The following is an 18,873-nucleotide window of genomic DNA, read 5'->3' as shown; positions in this document are numbered from 1 at the left end:
CCTGCAACTCTACATTCAAGGAGCTATCAACCTGCACTCCAAGGTCTCTTTGTTCAGCAACACTCCCTCAGATCTTCCCATTAAGTGTATAAGTCCTGCTAAGATTTGCTTTCCCAAAATGCAGCACCTTGCATTTATCTACATCTGTCACTTCTCAGCCCATTGGTCCATCTGATCAAGATCCCATTGTAATCTGAGGTAACCTTCTTCGCTGTCAACTACACCTCCAATTTTGGTGTCATCTGTAAACTTACTAACTGTACCTCTTATGCTCACACCCAAATCATTTATATAAATGATGAAAAGGGCAAAAGAGAGATAAAAGTGGACATTGGGCTACTGGAAAATGATGCTGAAGAGATAGTAGTGGGGAAAAAGGAAATGGTTGAGAAACTGAATAATTCCTTCGCATCAGTCTTCATGGTGGAAGACACAAGTAATTTCCCAAACATTCAAGAGAGTGCGGTGGCAGAACTAAATATGATTGCCATCACCAAGGAGAAGGTACTAGAAAAACTGAATGGTCTGAAGGTGCATAAATCACCTGGACCAGATGGGCTACACCTCAGAGTTCTTAGGGACAGAGCTGAAAAGATAGTGGAGGGATTAGCGGTGATCTTTCAGGAATTGCTAGATTCAGGGAGGATCCCAGAGGACTGAAAAATCGCTAATGTGACACCCATATTTAAAAAGGGAGGAAGGCAAAACAAGGAAAATTACAGAATGATTAGTCTAAACTCAGTCATGGGTAAGATCCTGGAATAATTGTGAAGAAAGAGATTTCTAAATACTTAGAAGTTTATGGTAAGATAGGGCAAAGTCAGCATGGTTTCATCAAGGGGCGATCATGCCTGACAAATCTGCTAGAATTCTTTGAGGAAGTAATAAGCAGGTTAGACCAAGGAGAGCCAATGGATGTTATCTACCTGGACTTCAAGAAGGCCTTTGACAAGGTGCCACACAGGAGGCTACTGAGTAAGATAAGGACCCATGGTGTCAGAGGTAAGGTGCTAGCATGAATAGAAGCTTGGAAGTCTAGCAGAAAGCAGAGAAAAGGGATAAAAGGGACCTTCTCAGGATGGCAGCTGGTGACAAGTGGGGTTCTGCAAGACTCAGTGTTGGGGCCACACTTTTCACTTTACATGTTAATGACCTAGATGAAGGAACTGAGAGCATTCTGGCTAAATTTGCAGATGATATAAAGATAGGTAGTGGGACAGGTAGCATTGAGGAGGGGGAGGCTGCAGAAGGATTTGGGCAGGTTAGGAGAGTGGGCAAAGAAGTGGCAGATGGAGTACAATGTGGGAAAGTATGAGGTCATGCACTTTGACAGGAAGAATACAAGCATGGATTATTTTCTAAATGGGGAGAAAATTCAGAAGTCTGAAGTGCAAAGAGACTTATGTGTTCTAGTCCAGGATTCTAGTCCAGGTAAACTTGCAGGCTGAATCAGTAGTTATGAAGGCAAATGCAATGATGGCATTTATTTTGAAAAGACTTGAATATAAAAGCAGGGATGTACTTCTGAGGCTCTATAAGGCTCTGGTCAGACCACATTTGGAGTATTGTATGCAGGTTTGGGCCCCATATCTCAGGAAGGATGTACTGGAACGTGTTCAGAGAAGGTTCATGAGTGATCCCAGGAATGAGAAGCTTAATGGATGAGGAACATTTGAGGACTCTGAGTTTGTATTTGTTGGAGTTAGAAGGATGAGTAGGAATCTAATTGAAGCATACAGAATACTGAATGGCCTGGACAGAGTGGATGTTGGGAAAATATATCCATTGGAAGGCGAGTTCGAGACTCAAGGGCATAGCCTTAAAGTGAAGGGAAGACCTTTCAGACTGGAGGTAAGGAGGAACTTCTTCAGCCAGAGAGAGGTGAATCTATGAAACTCATTGCCACAGAAGGCTGTGGAGGTCAGGTCATTGCTCCATTTAGGTAATAAGTTGCCTTTTTATTCTTCAACCAAAATGGATAACCTCAAATTTATCCACGTTAAAGTTCATTGATCAAATTTTGGCTCATTGACCAAACCTATCCATATCCATTTGTAAATTTATTATTTCCTCATTGAAACTTACTTTATCACCTACTTTGGTGTCACCTGCAAATTATAGCATTCTCCCTTGTATCCAAGTCATGAATATAGATTGTACATACTTGGGACCAAAAACTGAACTCTGTGGGACCTTGTTAGTTACAGCTTGCCATCTAGAAGATGACCTATTTATCCCTCCTCTCTGCTTTATATTGGTTAGCCAATCCACTATTCAAGCTAATAAATTACTCCTATAATTTCTGATCTTTCCATGCATATTAACTTGTTTGTGCTTATCAAATACCTTTCAGAAGTCCAGGTGTGCTAAAGCTACAGAACACCCTTTACCCACTTTGCTTGCTGCATTTTCAAAGAATTCCATCAAATTGATCAACCACAATTTACCCTTCATAAAATCATGCTAACTCTAATGAATTGCATTTTGACTTTTCAACTGTCCTATTACTACTTCCTTAATAATAGATACCAACAATTTCCCAATGACAACCATTTAACTAACTGCTCTGTAATTTCCAACTTTCTGCCTCTTTCACTTCTTAAATAAGGCCATTACACTAATATTTTTCTAAACTATTTGAACCTTTCCAGAATTCAAGGAAAATTGGAATATTATAACTAATACATCCACTATCATTGCTGCCACTTCCTTTAGTCTCTAAGATCGGGCAACTGTCCGTGTGGAGTTTGCACATTCTCCCCGTGTCTGCGTGAGTTTCCTCCGGGTGCTCTGGTTTCCTCCCACAGTCCAGAGATGTGCAGGTTAGGTGAATTGGCCATGCTAAATTGCCCGTAGTGTTAGGTGCAGGGATAAATGTAGGGGAATGGGTCTGGGTGGGTTGCATTTCAGAGGGTCGGTGTGGACTTGTTGGGCCGAAGGGCCTGCTTCACACTGTAAGGAATCTAATATAATCTAATGTAGGTGATTAAGACTTTGGGGACTTGTCTGCCTGTTATCCCAAAGGTTTGCTCAGTATTTGATAGATGGTGGCATCAAAATGTGTGAGTAAAGTTGAAATCAATGGCATCCAGAGGGAAGACTCTTCACTTGTTGGAGTCATACTCAGCTCAAAGGAAATGATTGTGGTTGTTGGAAGCCAATTAACTCCACTTCAAGACATTGTTTCAGGAGTCCCTCAGGGCAGCATACTCAGTCCAGCCAACATTCACTTCATTAATAGCCTTACTCCCATCATAAAGTCACAATAAGGGGTGCTTGCTGATCACTGCCCAGTCCTCAATACTATTTACACATCTCAGAAACTGAAGCAGAACATGCCCGCATCTAGCAAAGATTTGGACAACGTTCAGATTTTGGATGATGTAGTCAGTAATATTTGCCCAAAACAGCTGCCAAGTAACAATAAATGTGTTGAAAGCGAATAATCTGTTTCAAAGTTCAGCATTAATATCATTGCTGAATCACTGCCATCAGTAATTTAACTCGGCATAAAGAGTGTGACTATAACAGCAATTCAGAGACTGGGAATTTTGTGAGAAATAACTCATCTAGACATTCTCAAAATCCTGTCCACCATTTACAAGACAGTTTCAAGAATGTGATGTAGCTGTTTCCATTTGTGTGGATGAGTGCAGCCCCATAAACACTAAGACACCAACACCCTCCAAATCAAAGTAAACAAAACACTACCTTAAATTACTTCCACCAATGATGAACAATGGCATCAGTATGTTCCATCAAGAGAATGCATTTCATGAACACACTAAGATTCTTCCGACAGCATCTTTCAAATCCACAATCTTCTGCAGTTAAATGACATCACAGGTTCTAAAACAAGACAGTGAAAGATATCAGATGGTGGCATATACCTCCCACATCATCTCAATGCCATCTGTGCTCACTTTGAGTAGAATTTCAGCGTTTTGGTAACACCTATTCCGACAAGTTTGACGAACCTAACCCAGCAGTCACTGCATCAGAGGTCAGATCAGTTTTCCATTATGTCAATCCAAGGAAAGTGATGGGACCAGACAGAGTACTGGCCGTGCACTCAGAGCATGCACAGATCAATTGTCACAGGTCTTCTCGGACATCTTCAACTTCTCCCTGCAGCAGGTCACTGTCCCTGTCTGTTTCATGAGGGTCAACATCATCCCTGTGCCTAAGAAGGCTCATTGCAGCATATCTCAATGACTACTGCCCAGTGGACCTAACTTCGGTGGTTCATGAAGTGCTTTGAAAGGCTGGTCATGGCATTAATCAACTCCAGCCTCCCCAGCACTCTTGACCCACTCCAATTTGCCTATCGGACCAACAGGTCCACGTCAGATACCATATCACTTGCCCTTCCCTCTTCCCTAGAACATCTTGATACCAAGAACAGCTCCGTAAGAATTCTACTCATTGACTACAGTTCAGCCTTCAACACTATTAACCGCTTGAGACTGATTACTAAACTTAGTGATCTCGGACTAAGCCCCACTTTCTCCAAATGGATCCTCAGTTTCCTGTCCCACAGGCCACACTCAGTGAAGATTGGGACAATATTTCATCCTCACTAACATTTGAGCCCCCCAGGGGTGTGTACTCAGCCCCCTACTGTACTCACTGTATACCCATGACTGTGTCCCCAAATACCAGATTAATGGCATTACAAGTTTGCTGATGACACCAGCATAGTTGGTTGAATCTCAGATGGCGATGAAACAGACTACAGACGGGAGATGGAAGACCTGGAAAAATGGTGCACTGAGAACAATCTAGCTCTCAATGCCAGCGGGATGTTACTCATGCCCTCCTACACATTAACAGCGCAGAGGTGGAATGAGTGGAGAGTGTTAAGCTCCAAATTCGCTGATAACACAAAGATAGGTAGAAAAGTCAGTAATGAAGAAGATGTTATCATTTATGGTGAAGGGAATTGAATCTAAAAGTAGATAGGTTATGCTTTTGCTGTACAGGTCACTGACAAGAACTCATTTGGAGTATGATGCATTTTGGTCACCCTATTGAAGGGAGGGTGTAACTTCACTGAAGATAATTCAGAGAAGGTTTTTAGAATAATGCCTGGTATGAAAGAATTGCCTTGAAGAAATGTAGTATAGTCTGGGCTGATGGTAGATGTAGGGAATGCTGGATGACTAAAGAAATTAAGAGTTTGGTTAAGATAAAGAAGGAAGTATATGTCAGGTATGGACAGGATAGATTGAGTGAATCATTAGAAGAGTATAAAGGCAGTAGGAATATCAGGGAGTAGGAAAGGCAGTAGTAATATAAGGGGGAAATCAGGAGGGCAGAAAGGGGACATGAGATAGCTTTCATAAATAGAGTTAAGGAGAATCCAAAGGGTTTTTACAAATACATTATGGACAAAAGGATAACTAGGGAGAGAATAGGGCCCCTCCAAGATTAGCAAGGCAGCCTTTGTGTGGAGCTGCAGTAGATGGGAGAGATATTAAATGAGTATTTTCTATCAATATTTACTGTGGAAAAGGATATGGAAAATATAGAATGAATGGAAATAGATGATGATGTCTTGAAAAATGGCCATATTACAGAGGAGGAAGTGCTGGATGTCTTGAAATGCATAAAAGTGGATCTATCTCCAGGACCTGATGAGGTATATCCTAGAATTCTATGGGAAGCTAGGGAAGTGATTGCTGGGTCTCTTTCTGAGATATTTATACGATCGATAGTCACAGGTGAGTTGTCGGAAGACTAGAGGTTGGCTAATGTGGTGCTACGGTTTCAGAAAGGTGGAATGGACAAGCCAGGGAACTATAGACCGGTGAGCCTGACATTGATGGTGGGCAAGTTGTTGGAGGGAATCCTGAGCGTCAGGCTGTACATGTATTTGGAAAGGTAAGGACTGAGTCGGGATAGTCAACATGGCTTTCTGCATGGGAAATCATGTCTCATAAACTTGACTGAGTTTTTTGAAGAAGTCACAAAGAGGATTGATAAGAGCAGAGTGGTAGATGTGATCTATATGGACTTCAGTAAGGCATTCGACAAGGTTCCCCATAGGTGACTAATGAGCAAGGTTAGATCTCATGGAATACAGAGAGAACTCACCATTTGGATACAAAACTAGCTCAAAGGTAGAAGACAGAGGATGGTGGTGGAGGCCTGTGACCAGTGGAGTGCCACAAGGTTCAGTGCTGGGTCCACTACTTTTCATCATTTACATAAATGATTAGGATGTGAGCATAAGAGGGATAGTTAATAAGTTTGCTGATAACACCAAAATTGGAGGCGTAGTGGACAGCAACGAAGGTTACCTTAGATTACAACGGGGTCTTGATCAATGGGCTGAGGAGTGGCAGATGGAGTTTAATTCAGATAAATGTGAAGTGCTGCATTTTGGGAAAGCAAATCTTAGCATGACTTATACACTTAATAGTAAGGTCCTAGGGAGTGTCGCTAATCAAAGAGACCTTGGAGTGCAGGTTCATAGCTCCTTGAAAGTGGAGTCACAGGAAGATAGGATAGTGAAGAGGGCGTTTGGTATGCTTTCCTTTATTGGTCAGAGTATTGAGTCCAGTTGTTGGGACGTCATGTTGCAGCTGTACAGGACATTGGTTAGGCCACTGTTGGAATATTGCGTGCAATTCTGGTCTTCTTCATATCGGAAAGATGTTGTGAAACTTGAAAGGGTTCAGAAAAGATTTACAAGGATGTTGCCAGGGTTGGAGGATTTGAGCTATATGGAGAGGTTGAACAGGCTGGGGCTGTTTTCCCTGGCGTGTCGGAGGCTGAGGGGTGACCTTATGGAAGTTTATAAAATCATGAGGGGCATGGATTGGATAAATAGACAAAGTCTTTTCCTTGGGGTGGGGAAGTCCAGAAATAGAAGGCATAAGTTTATGGTGAGAGGGGAAAGATACAGAGAGACCTAAAGGGCAACCTTTTCATGCAGAGGGTGGTACATGCTTGGAATGAGCTGCCAGAGAAAGTGGTGGAGGCTGGTACAAATGCAACATTTAAGAGGCATTTGGACGAGTATATGAATAGGAAGGGTTTGGAGGGATATGGGCCAGGTGCTGGCAGGTGGGACTAGATTGAGTTGGGATATCTGGTTGGCATGGACGGGTTGGACCGAAGGGTCTGTTTCCATGCTGTACATCTCTATGACTCTATGACTCATAACCACTGTATTTTAGAAGAGTAAGAGGTAACTTGACATAAAAGGTTCTCAGGCATCTTGACAAAGTAAATATGGCAAGGATGTTTCCTCTTGTGGGAGAATCTAGAACAAGCATCAGCATTAAAAATCAGGGGTCACCCATTTAACACAGAGATTAGGTGAGTTTTTTTTTCAGATTTTCCAGTGAAAATATATTCCAAAATTAAAATCATTGCTATCACTTCTGAATGTCAGTATTATTCTGGAAAATCTTTTCTGGACTCTTTCCCTGGCTGAGATCCTTGCTGTAAAAGATTGCACATACCAATGCCCTAAAAAATTCAATAGCATTTTGTTGCTTTTTTATTCAGTACTATTACATATAGAACTCAGAATCCCTTAAACCTTTGTTATACCATCCTCTGCTTAGATTCTCACCTCTATAAATCCATGCATCTGGCAGCACCGGATTGGAGTTCATCATTTCTTCTAGTACTTATATTTTACAATATACTTGCTTTCATTTTCAAACCAAAATTTCCATTACCTTTCAAGTAGTATGTCTGCTTTTTTGTAGGTAGCCTCACTATCCAATTATAACATGCAAAGATCTCACAAATAACAAATTAGATAGATAACTAGCTTATTTTTGTGGTCATCCACTACAAGCTTTCTTGGGCTCTTCATGTGGATGCACTGATTACAAAGGCCCAACAATGTCTCTTCTTCCTCAGGTAGCTGAGGAAATTTGGTAGAACGGCGAATACCCTTGCCAACTTTTATCGGTGCGCCATCGAGAGCATTCTGTCTGGGTATATCACTACCTGATATGGCAACTGTACCATTCAAGATCGGAGATGGTTGCAGAGGACTCAGCCTGGACAATCACAAAGGCCAACCTCCCATCTACAGAATCCATCTACCAGGCCCCCTGTCAAGGAAAGGCCGCCAGCATTCTCAAAGCTCCATCCCACCCTGGCAATGCTTTTCTACAACCTCTACCATTGGGGAGAAGGTACAGAAACCTGAACACACGCACCAGCCGGTTTCGTAACAGTTTCTACCCTACTGTTGTTAGAATACCGAATAGAGTCACAAACTCTTAGCATTCACCTGTACTTGTGGTTTTGTTTTTGCCGCTGTTTACCTATTATTTACTTATTTATACTACTTAACTATTTGATCTGCCTTATTGCTCGCAAGACAAATCTTTTCACTGTGCTTCGGTACATGTGACAATAAAGTCAACTCTATTCAATTAAATTCAAATGGATAAGGGCAACAGATTCATCATCACACACCATCATGACTTGGAACCTTATCCCCATCCCTTCACCCTGAAGCTAGATGTGGAAGCTCTTATTACTCTCTTTGTAACAGCTAAAAGTTGGAGTTCTCTCTGCTGCCAGAATCGGATGTGACACAATCTATTTTACTGAATTTGCCTTTGCCAAGTGTGTGTTTCTGAGATGCTATTATACTGGAACAGTTGATGTTTAGTAGTTAAATAATCTATTATTCTGTAAAGTTTTCCCATAGAGTTAAGTTATTCCAATTGAATTATATATGAAACACAGAACCTTACAATTGCCTTTTAAATAAGATAAATGTTAGGCTCCAGGCTATCTCCTTGTTATCTGATGGGAATTTGAACTGGTCCAAAGTGCGTGGTAAGAGATAATGCTTATGATGAAGGTGAGGTTCAAGTCTGGGAAGTAACAGGGCCCTACATAGTCCTGTGAGGTAGAGGAGAACCATTTCCTTATCTAGCTAGAAGAGTTTCTTATAGTTGATAAGATATAGTTTATTACATGTTAGCAACTATGTATGTGTTACGTTAAAATAGCATACATTATTGCAGAGACTTTGAGGGGTCCAGATGTTAGGCCTCACTCCTTCAAGATCTTAAAATGCTTTTCCTACAAATACATCATCATTGTAGATGGTGTTATGGCAGTCCTTTGTATGAAACCTTTCAGATGTATACACAACATTAGTGATGGGTTAAAAACTGGATTTGATAACAAAACTCTCATCCCAATGACATGAGAACAAATATGATGATTGCTTTTTTTCTGATTCTTCATATTATTTTGACTCAACATTTAATTAACAACTGATTTAAGTTAAAGTTTTAAAAAAAACTTAAACAAACATTGATATCTTTCATTTTTCTTGTTATGAATCAGTGATTAGACAATAGCACAGTTGTCTTATTCTGCCTTTCTGTCTCAGTAAAACAAAATCTCGTCAGTGAACCTTTACAAAATGTAGGGATTATAACATGAAGGTCATTATTTGATATGGTGTCATTTATATGATATAAAATCTGCAGAAGAAAGTTTATCCTGCCGCTTCTTGCTCAATTTTTCAGCCAATTCAAAAAATATAATTTTTGAGTTTAAATATTAAGATATGATATGGAAAAGCTGTAAACCATCCTGCTTAAAAGAGTGATTTACTACAAGATGTTGAAGATGCAAAATACGTAGTCTTCTTGGTGAATGCCTTCAAGCTTCTTTTAGATTATAACAATTTAGATTTATAGCACAACAGTTACTTGAAAGGTATTATGTGTTGAAAGTTGCATTATTATATTTTTATTCAGTGGAAAAGATGTTCTAACAATGGCATAAACATAAGTTTTTTTTAATATTCTTGAGCTTATTATACTCATCTATAAAGCAGTAACAACCAAAACTTCAAGTGGTTTTAGGTGATAAGAATCTTTCTTCAGTTTAGTTATTGATTCAACTAATCAAAGGTATCTTATTTGTACTTCAGGCAAAATCATGCGAAGGTACAAGCTATAAAACTTTTCTACATAATTAGTTCCTCCTCAACACATTCTTGAACAAATGTGTCAGTAGTTCATAACATTTTTAAATTATTTCATTGCAATATCTGAGATTTGTAAAGTTTAAAATTTGTCTCAAAATGAGTCTAGAAATCCTGCACAATGTTAGTATACAGACACCAAATGCATTCATACAACATAACTTTGCTTTCTATTTTAACATTTGAAATAAATAGGTTATTGATTCTGTAATATCTCACAATGCAATATTATATGATCACCTTAAATGTTTATGTGTTAATATCACAATGTCATTTCTTCTGCATCACTTAAAATTTAATAGTCTCCAAAATTAATCTATGTCTCAGAAATATTCCAAGATAATACTTTTGGAACATTGAAGAAACTCAAAATTAGACTACCTAATGGATTTAGAATAATGGCAGGTGAAAATATATATATTTTTATATATGATTTAAAGGAAGTTTATGACATACATGGAGAAAGACATCAGATGTTTTACTTCTTAATTCATCATTTGTGCTGACTGTGGTGATACAAAATGGAATTTGTGAGATGTTATTAATTCTAGTACAGAATAAAATTCCATTCATGTTGAAGCATAACTATGCTTTCCAAATCCACAAGGAATCACAATTTTGTTATAATAAAATATTGATGTTCAACATGGAATATGCCTGGAGAAGAAATGGTTTACATTGGTTTTCCTTGAATAATTTAAAGTGTGTTATATCTATACAGAATTTCTTTTCTGTAGTCTTGCACTGGTGCAAATATGTAATGTGAACCTGGGAAATTGGTCCCAGTGTTACCACCTTCGCTCAAGAAGCAAAACGTCTCAGCACGCCCTATATTGAAGACATTTTATGGATTTGATGGATAGGAGGAGGAGAAAAGAAACGACAAAATGATTGGGCAAATACTTATGCTTGCTTCTCAATAACCTCCTCTGTTATGAGTTAGTTATTTCGATTTTCTCATAAAAAAGGCAAAGTTGTTTCAGCCCTTCCAGTCTGTAAAGCTGCTCACTCATTAGAGAGAGAGAAAGCCAACTGGTGGTGTTTAACCTGAGGTTTCACCAAACTTTGAGCAAGGTGGAAGATTTAGAAAGCAAGTCTTCCATGATAACCTCAGTTGGTGCAGGAACTGAACCCATACTATTGGCATCATATTGCAAGCCAACTGAGTTAACTAATCACCTTTTCGTAAGATGCACAGGAAGTGAAACATGCAAAATGCATTGTTGTATTGCTGTTAACTTCATTAAAAAATGTTTTCTTATAACTACCGTGTAACTTACACATTGTATTTTCTGTTTGTGCAGAAACTTTGCACTTTCCATTTTGTGCAGGAAAGATTATTGTATTTTAATATTTGTAACCGGATAAATTCTGGCTTTGTCTGGAGTTAGGTTTTTTTTTAAAGTAATAATTCAGTCAGTAATTATAATACACACATTGCATTCAGATAATATGCATCTTTCTTTTATTCTTATTGCCAAGGACAATTTTACACCTTCTCACATTGTGCTCCATTTGTCAAATCTTTGCCTTCTCACTTAATCTATCTATATCGCTCTGTAAGCTCCTTATGTCTCTTTCACAACTTACTTTCCTATCTGACCATTTGTGCCAACTATAAATATTCACAGTTTCCATATTGCAAGATAAAGCTCTTACTAAAGCAACAAATGAGTATTTTTGTACTCAGTGATAAGTTCAAATGGCCCTGTGAGTTCAGGTTTCCCTTAATTTCTGAATGATTGCCCCATTCCCATTCTTCCAGTGGCAAATGATGGAACTTAAAACAAATGGGGAAAGAACTTCCTGATTTTGGAACTGGCTATTATCTTTAAAAGTCACTGAAGTCACTCTGTGAAAATTCAGACCTCAGTTTTTCTTTCCAAGTTTATAAACAAGAAACAAATGTTGGGATTTCATTGCAAAGTTGATTGGAGATGAAAACTCTGGTCATTAAAGAAACAAGTGTGGATGAGGCTAAAACTGATTTTAAAAAGAACACACATATATCTTAATAGCAAGACCACACTTGTTTTTAATCGGTCTGTCTCCAATGTGATTGTTGATCGAATGGGCAGACTGACCAATGGATGAGAAGACCAGGAGTTAGTTGCGCAGTGGGATAATGGGCAGTCAAGGATTTCCTTGAGGGTCCTAAGAGGAGAAGCACCCATGTTCCTCCTGGCCCAAGTAAAGTGTTAGCAAGCAAACACCAATCATATAAATCAATTCAACAAGTCCAGTTTCCTTGTACATTTATGATACACCCCAGCAGAATTTGAAATACCTCACATTGGTGTAGTTACAGGCTAAGAACTGAACTAATGTGAATGATATATTGATTAGGAGGAAACATTTTGAAACTGGTTTCAGACAATTAGAGATCAAGTTTTGAAAAGGTAGGCCTCAGTTTTATAATGGATGCTTGAATGTTTCAGTTGTAAAATTACTGAATCCCTACAATGTGGAAAGAGGCCATTTAATCCATCAAGCCTGCACTGACCCTCCGAAGAGCAACCCACCCAGACCCAGCCTCCCAACCTATTCCAGCAACCCTGCATTTACCACAACTAATTCTTCTAGCCTACACATTCCTAGACACTACAGGGCATTTTTTTTTAAGGATAGCCAATTGACCCAACCTGCACATCTTTAGACTGTGTGAGGAAACCAGAGCACCTGACAAACTGTCGCAGACAGAACGAGAATGTGCAGAGACCACACAGACAGCCTCTCAAGGCTGGAATCAAACCCAGATCCCAAGGGTCCCTGTGAAGGAGCAGTGCTAACCACTGTGCCACCGAAAATATAACTTTGTTTTCTATTGGATAGAGCTCTCAAGGATTGTGGAATCAAGGGTTATGGAGATAAGGCAGGAACAGGATACTGATTAAGGATGATCAGCCATGATCATATTGAATGGTGGTGCAGGCTCGAAGGGCAGAATGGCCTACTCCTGCAGCTATTGTCTATTATATTAGTTGTTAATGTTCAGTTATAGATGAGAAAATGTAAAAATAGAAGGAAAGGAGAGGAAACTGAAAAGTACAAAATCAGTAAGTATTCTTGAGAACATTTTCATTGCACAGTTAAATGCTAAGGTTTTGCTGCATTACAAGTATAAAATCCAAAGTACTGCTAGTTATCAGTGCTAACCTCTCTGCATTATGTTTTAATTTATGCAGCACAATCTCACTACTCTGCAGTATATTTTATTTGAATTCCATGAATGTTACAACAATATTTCTGTAATATTCAGTGACTTTTCAAGATTCGTATTATTTGAAACTCCAAGACAAAAAAAAATGGTCAATCGTGGAAGCCCAGAATTTCTTAAATATGCTGTCAATGCAAAACTAGTTATTTCAGTCAGCTTAGAATGTTTTTTTTACAGTTACTTAGGAAAAATTATCTTTAAATGGTAACATAATAATTCAGCTTGGCTGAGTGATGGTGCACTCAGTTTTGTGGCAAAAAGTTGATATTCTACTGTAGTAGAGAGAGAGAATTCTGTTTTTTACTTTCATGTGACAATTGTTGCTTTCGTTCTTCAGATGGGGCTACATTGATGGTTTATTGCATCAGAAAAGAAGTGGAACAGTTAGTGAGGTAACAGCTGCATTATTGCCCCAACAACCGTACCACAGTGTCATGAGGAAGATTCATGTCATCTAATGTGATGAGTCTTTGTCACACTGGAGGTTTGGTGTTAATCATTCCCTTCCCTGTAGGTGTATAACATTAATGTGGAACAATGGTTTAGAAAGCATGAGATTACAATCAAATAAAGAAATCAAATGTTAAAAGATAACACTTCCTATCACTTCTTTCCAGACAGCGGAAGTTGCATAGAACATCCAACAACATTAAACATGGTCCAAACACTGGACTTTAAAAAACCCTGGAAGAACAGTATATTATGTTGAATCACTAAGCCAAGGAGCTGACAAGGGAAAATCTTGAAGCTCTCCCAAGACCTGCTACTCACCATATCTGAATAAAAGAGAGATAGTGATAAAACAGACCAGTATGTTGCAAAATGACTTGCGTTCAATCACCCAGAGGACATGGCAAAGCTGTGCAGTACTCTCGGATTGTTTTGTACAGTCCTATTTACCAAGACACAAGAACACAGTGTAGGTCCTTGAGGAGAACTATGAGCTTGATCTCTGCCCTCAGAAGGAAGAGCTAAAATAAACAAAGGGTTTTCAGTCTTGAAAAGGAAAAGTTAGTGCTGAATGTAAGGAAGCTCAGAAGATGAAAGAACATAAACCTAAAGCTGATAAGCCAGTCACAGAGCATGAAGGATAAACTTAAGGAAGATATTGATAAGTGTGGGGGATCTATTTTGGCTGCAGCTGGGAAATTGATGTTGTGGGTAGTCACCACAAGTTAAATTTAATTCAGCTACTTGTTAAGAAATCTCATAGACAATCAAGTATTGAAACAAGAATTCAAATTTAATTGCATATACATTCAATTATAAGACCCCTCAAATATGAAGGTATAAGCCTATAATCCAATTTAGTTATTACCCAGTTAATGGTGACATCTGGCCAAGATTTCAACCAATAGTGATCTGTCTCAGGGAGGAGTTTCCAAGGTTCAGTCCTCATTCAGTGTCGTTCTTCGAAGTTCTGCTGTTGAGTTCTAGTGTTTGATTCTTATATTGATTCTTGTCCTTCAGTATCTGAGATAATATACTGATGATATTTTTAAAAATCCTTTTATCCAACTGTATGCGTTTGCAAATTGCCTTCTTATCAAAAGTAATTTCTTTGTTTCTGGTTAAAATTGGGCTGAACTGTTTGTTTGAAGACATAGCTTTCACCTAGTTAACTCCTTAAATTCTTTTGCAGGGCAATCCATTGTCCTTGTGGCAATAAAGCATCCAGTTTAGCAAGCAGGTATCAAAGCAGTTTTGTTTATGTAATCTCATCAAGATATAGTTAATAGCTCGAGAGTCCGTGTCACAGCTTGTCTTTGTTCATTAACAGCTTATTCCAGACAGAGTTATTGCTGTGTGTAATAGCTTATCTTTTGTTAATTCATTCAGTCCACGAATGGTTATTGAAGTTCTGAAATCTATCATATCACACAGAGTACGAAATACAATTGAAAGTTTGTGATTTAATTGAAAAGGTTATTGTTAAAGTTTCTACCCAAACTCACTTGCAAACATATAAGCCAACACAAATTAAACATTGTGGCTTAAATCTTTTGATCTTTCAGATTCCTACTCCTGAACAAAATCAGACAAAATAAAAGTTGCCCACTTACCTTTTGAGGAGTTTTCCCACTAAACATCTAAAGCAGGAGCCTTCTCAGCAAGTGAAATCCAGCAACCCACACAGGCAGCCAAGGAGTGGATCAATGTTGAAAGTGTATCCCTCTCACATAGCAGGAGCTGCAACATTCCATGGTTTAAAAGTCCTAAAGCAACTTTGATAACAACTGAGAAAAAAAGATTAAGTGAGGATGTAGGGTAGCAAGTTTCCATGATAATACCTCAACTAATGAGGATTCACTTCTCAATCAATCACCTCCTTCTTCTCATGTTCTATAAACTGTTGTTCTGTTTGAAATTTGACTTTTTGATGCTGTCCTAAGAGGTGCAAAACTAAGATTTTTAACAGATGTCCTTTCTTTAGAAATACTCAATTTCTTTGCAGTCAAACAACTGTAAAGATGGGGAAAAGGAAATCATTTCTAATAAGATTGTCTCTCTCACTGAACATGATTTAGGCAAAATCATCATTCAATAAACTGTTATGAAAGCTCTGTTCTCATTTTGACAGTTTTGACAAATTCCAGCTCTTGAGAAAATCCACAACATTCTAAAACACTCAGGAACATTTCAAATAAGACAACCAATAAGGTTCTAAAAACAAAATTCAATGTTAACACAGCAGCATAAGAACAGGAGAAGGCCATTCAATTCCTTGAACCATTGAATGAAATTCTGATCTGTGACCTAACTCCATATCCCTTAATTCCTTTGCTTAATGAAATTTCATCTATCATCAATGACATTCTCTCTACCATCACATCAGAAGTGGGCATGTTAGCTGTACTATGTTCAGCATCATTTATGACTCCTCAGATACTCAAGCAGTTCATGTTCAAATGCAACACGATGTAAACAATATCCAGCTGTTCAGCCTCTCCCTGTAGCTCAAATCCTCCAACCCTGGCAACATCCTTGTAAATCTTTTCTGAACCCTTTCAAGTTTCACAACATCTTTCCGATAGGAAACAGACCAGAATTGCACGCAAAATCCCAACAGTGGCCAAACCAATGTCCTGTACAGCCGCAACATGACCTCCCAAATCCTGTACTCAACACTCTGACCAACAAAGGAAAGCATAGCAAACACCTTCTTCACTATCCTACCTAGCTGTGACTCCATTTTCAAGGAGCTATGAACATGCACTCCAAAATCTCTTTGTTCAGCAACACTCCCTAGGAACTTACCTTTAAGTGTATAAGTCCTGCTAAGATTTGCTTTCCCAAAATGCAACATCTCACATTTATTTGAATTAAACTCCATCTGCCACATTTCAGCAAATTGGCCCATCTGATCAAGACGCCATTGTAATCTGAGTATCATTCTTGTAAACCTACATCCTATACCCCTCCAAGGTCAATATATCCTTCCTTAAGGTGAGATGCCAACATCTTCTCACTGCTCCAGCTGAAGTCTAAACAGGGTTTTATATGACTGCAGCATAACCTCTGAATCCTTACAATGCAGTCCTCTCAACATCGAGGCCAGCATTCCAACAGCTTTCTTAATTTTTTCTGTACCTGTGCATGACTTTTTTTTGTACCTCTGTAGGATTGGAAACCGTGAGAGGAGGGAGACTGGGGAGTTTATAAACTCCTAGGGGAGGCCTGAGGCCACGAATAAAAGCCCCACAGGTTCAGTGTTTACTTCACCGGCGAAGGAGCTCTCGGGTTGCCCGGACAACCTGCCGCCATCTTTGTGAGGGTCAGGCGCATGTTATCTTGGGATGGGGTTGTTGGATTGTTATATAATATTGATCTCCTCTGTACTTTTAATCTTGAATATTTTAAAAATATACATTGGCTTCAATTTATGAATTCTAAGTACAGAAGCAAAATATAAACATTTCCTTGTATGCATCCCAACATGTGCATAGGAGCCAAAACTGCCTCAAGATTTACTGTGGTGCTGAATCAATAGCTCTTTCTCTTTTGATTAATGAAGGTGGTGCCCAGCAGACTCCTGTACACAGCTGTTCTGTCAGCCTTTATGGGAAAAATAGGATAGTAAAACTGAGACACCCGTGTAGCCAAGTAATCTGAAGTCACACTTTGGTGCTTTAATCGCCTCAAACGCATGCCATTCAGAATAATATCAAGGCTATAGTGGTACCAGACTCCCCAAGACAGCCAGGATGGATAACAAAGAGGAGAGCTGAAGTGTTATCCTTATCAAGCCTGTAATGTCTTCACAAATCTCCAACAAGTTAGTTAAATGCAGTGTCCCCATCAGAAATCCCATGCAGACTCTTCCTACTCAATCCACCTTTCTCCATGTGACTACTAATTTTGACCAGAATAAGTATTACTGGAAGCTTCTCCACCAAATTTAAACTTGCAGGTGGGACTAGATTGGGTTGGGATATCTGGTTGGCATGGACGGGTTGGACTGAAGGGTCTGTTTCCATGCTGTACATCTCTATGACTCTATGACATTTTAAAGGGCTATGCAGCTGAAACACCAAGTATCTTTGAACATATTATTAAACTGGAGAAGGCTCAGAAAAGATTTATCAGGATGTTCCCAGAAATGGAGGGTTTGAGACATAAAAATAGTCTGGAGAGGCTGGGACCTTTTTCACGGGAACATAGGAGGTTGGGAGGTGACCTTATTCAGGTGTATAAAATCTTGAAGGCTATAGATAAGGTGAATGACAAAGATCTTTTCCACAAGGTGGGGGAAATTCAAAACTAGGCGGTATATTTTTAAGGTGAGAAGAGAAAGAAATAAAAAGGACATGAGGGCAATCATTTTACATACAGAGTGGTTTGTGTGCATTCGATGAACTGCCAGAGAATGTGGTGGATGCAGGTACAGTTACAACATGTAAGATAGGTTTATGATTAGGAAAGGTTTGAGGCATATGGGCCAAATGCAGCCAGGTGGAAAGAGTTTAGTTTGGAAACATGGTCAGTATAGACTGGTCTGTCTGAAGATTCTCTAGCCATTCTGTCTGAATCTATGACTCTATAATATCCACTGTATTTAATTTCATATCATTTAGAAAGTGCTCTGATCTATACTTTCTCAGTCCAAATTGAATAATCTCACACTTGCTTACATTGAACTCCATCTGCCACAATTTTGTCCATTCATCTAGTCTATGAATATTCCTTTGTAATTTTGCACAATTGCTACACTGTCTACAGTGCCATGAACATTTAGTAATGTTAATAGATCCTTTAAAAAATGTTTAGGTTGTCTCTTAATCTGCATTTTAGCCAAAAGTAATCAGTCTCTCCTTGAGTCATTATCTAGTTGTGATTGAATTTCATTTAGAAACAATCCATCTGTTTGTGATTGCTTAGAACAGACTAAAGTGGGGCAAAACAATTATCTCTTCCAACTTTCTGTGGAGAAGGTAATAATGTGGATGTGTTTGTTGTTATTACACCAATTTGCAGTTTATGGCTGCAGCACACAATGAAGCGAATGTGTGAAGAAAATACATTTTATCAATGAAAGAGATTCCCTTAACTGATGTCATTCACAGCAAGATTTCCCACAATGTCTCTTGCCAAGTCAGGAACATGACCAATTCACAATGAATTGAATGTGTTAGGCCTGGGAATTTCACACCACCAGAAGGGTATTTCACTT

This window comes from Chiloscyllium punctatum, chromosome 1, assembly GCF_047496795.1.
Source record: "Chiloscyllium punctatum isolate Juve2018m chromosome 1, sChiPun1.3, whole genome shotgun sequence".
NCBI classification, from domain to species: Eukaryota; Metazoa; Chordata; class Chondrichthyes; order Orectolobiformes; family Hemiscylliidae; genus Chiloscyllium; species Chiloscyllium punctatum.
The sequence above is the reverse complement of the archived record's forward strand: the minus strand, read 5'-3'. Positions refer to the sequence as shown.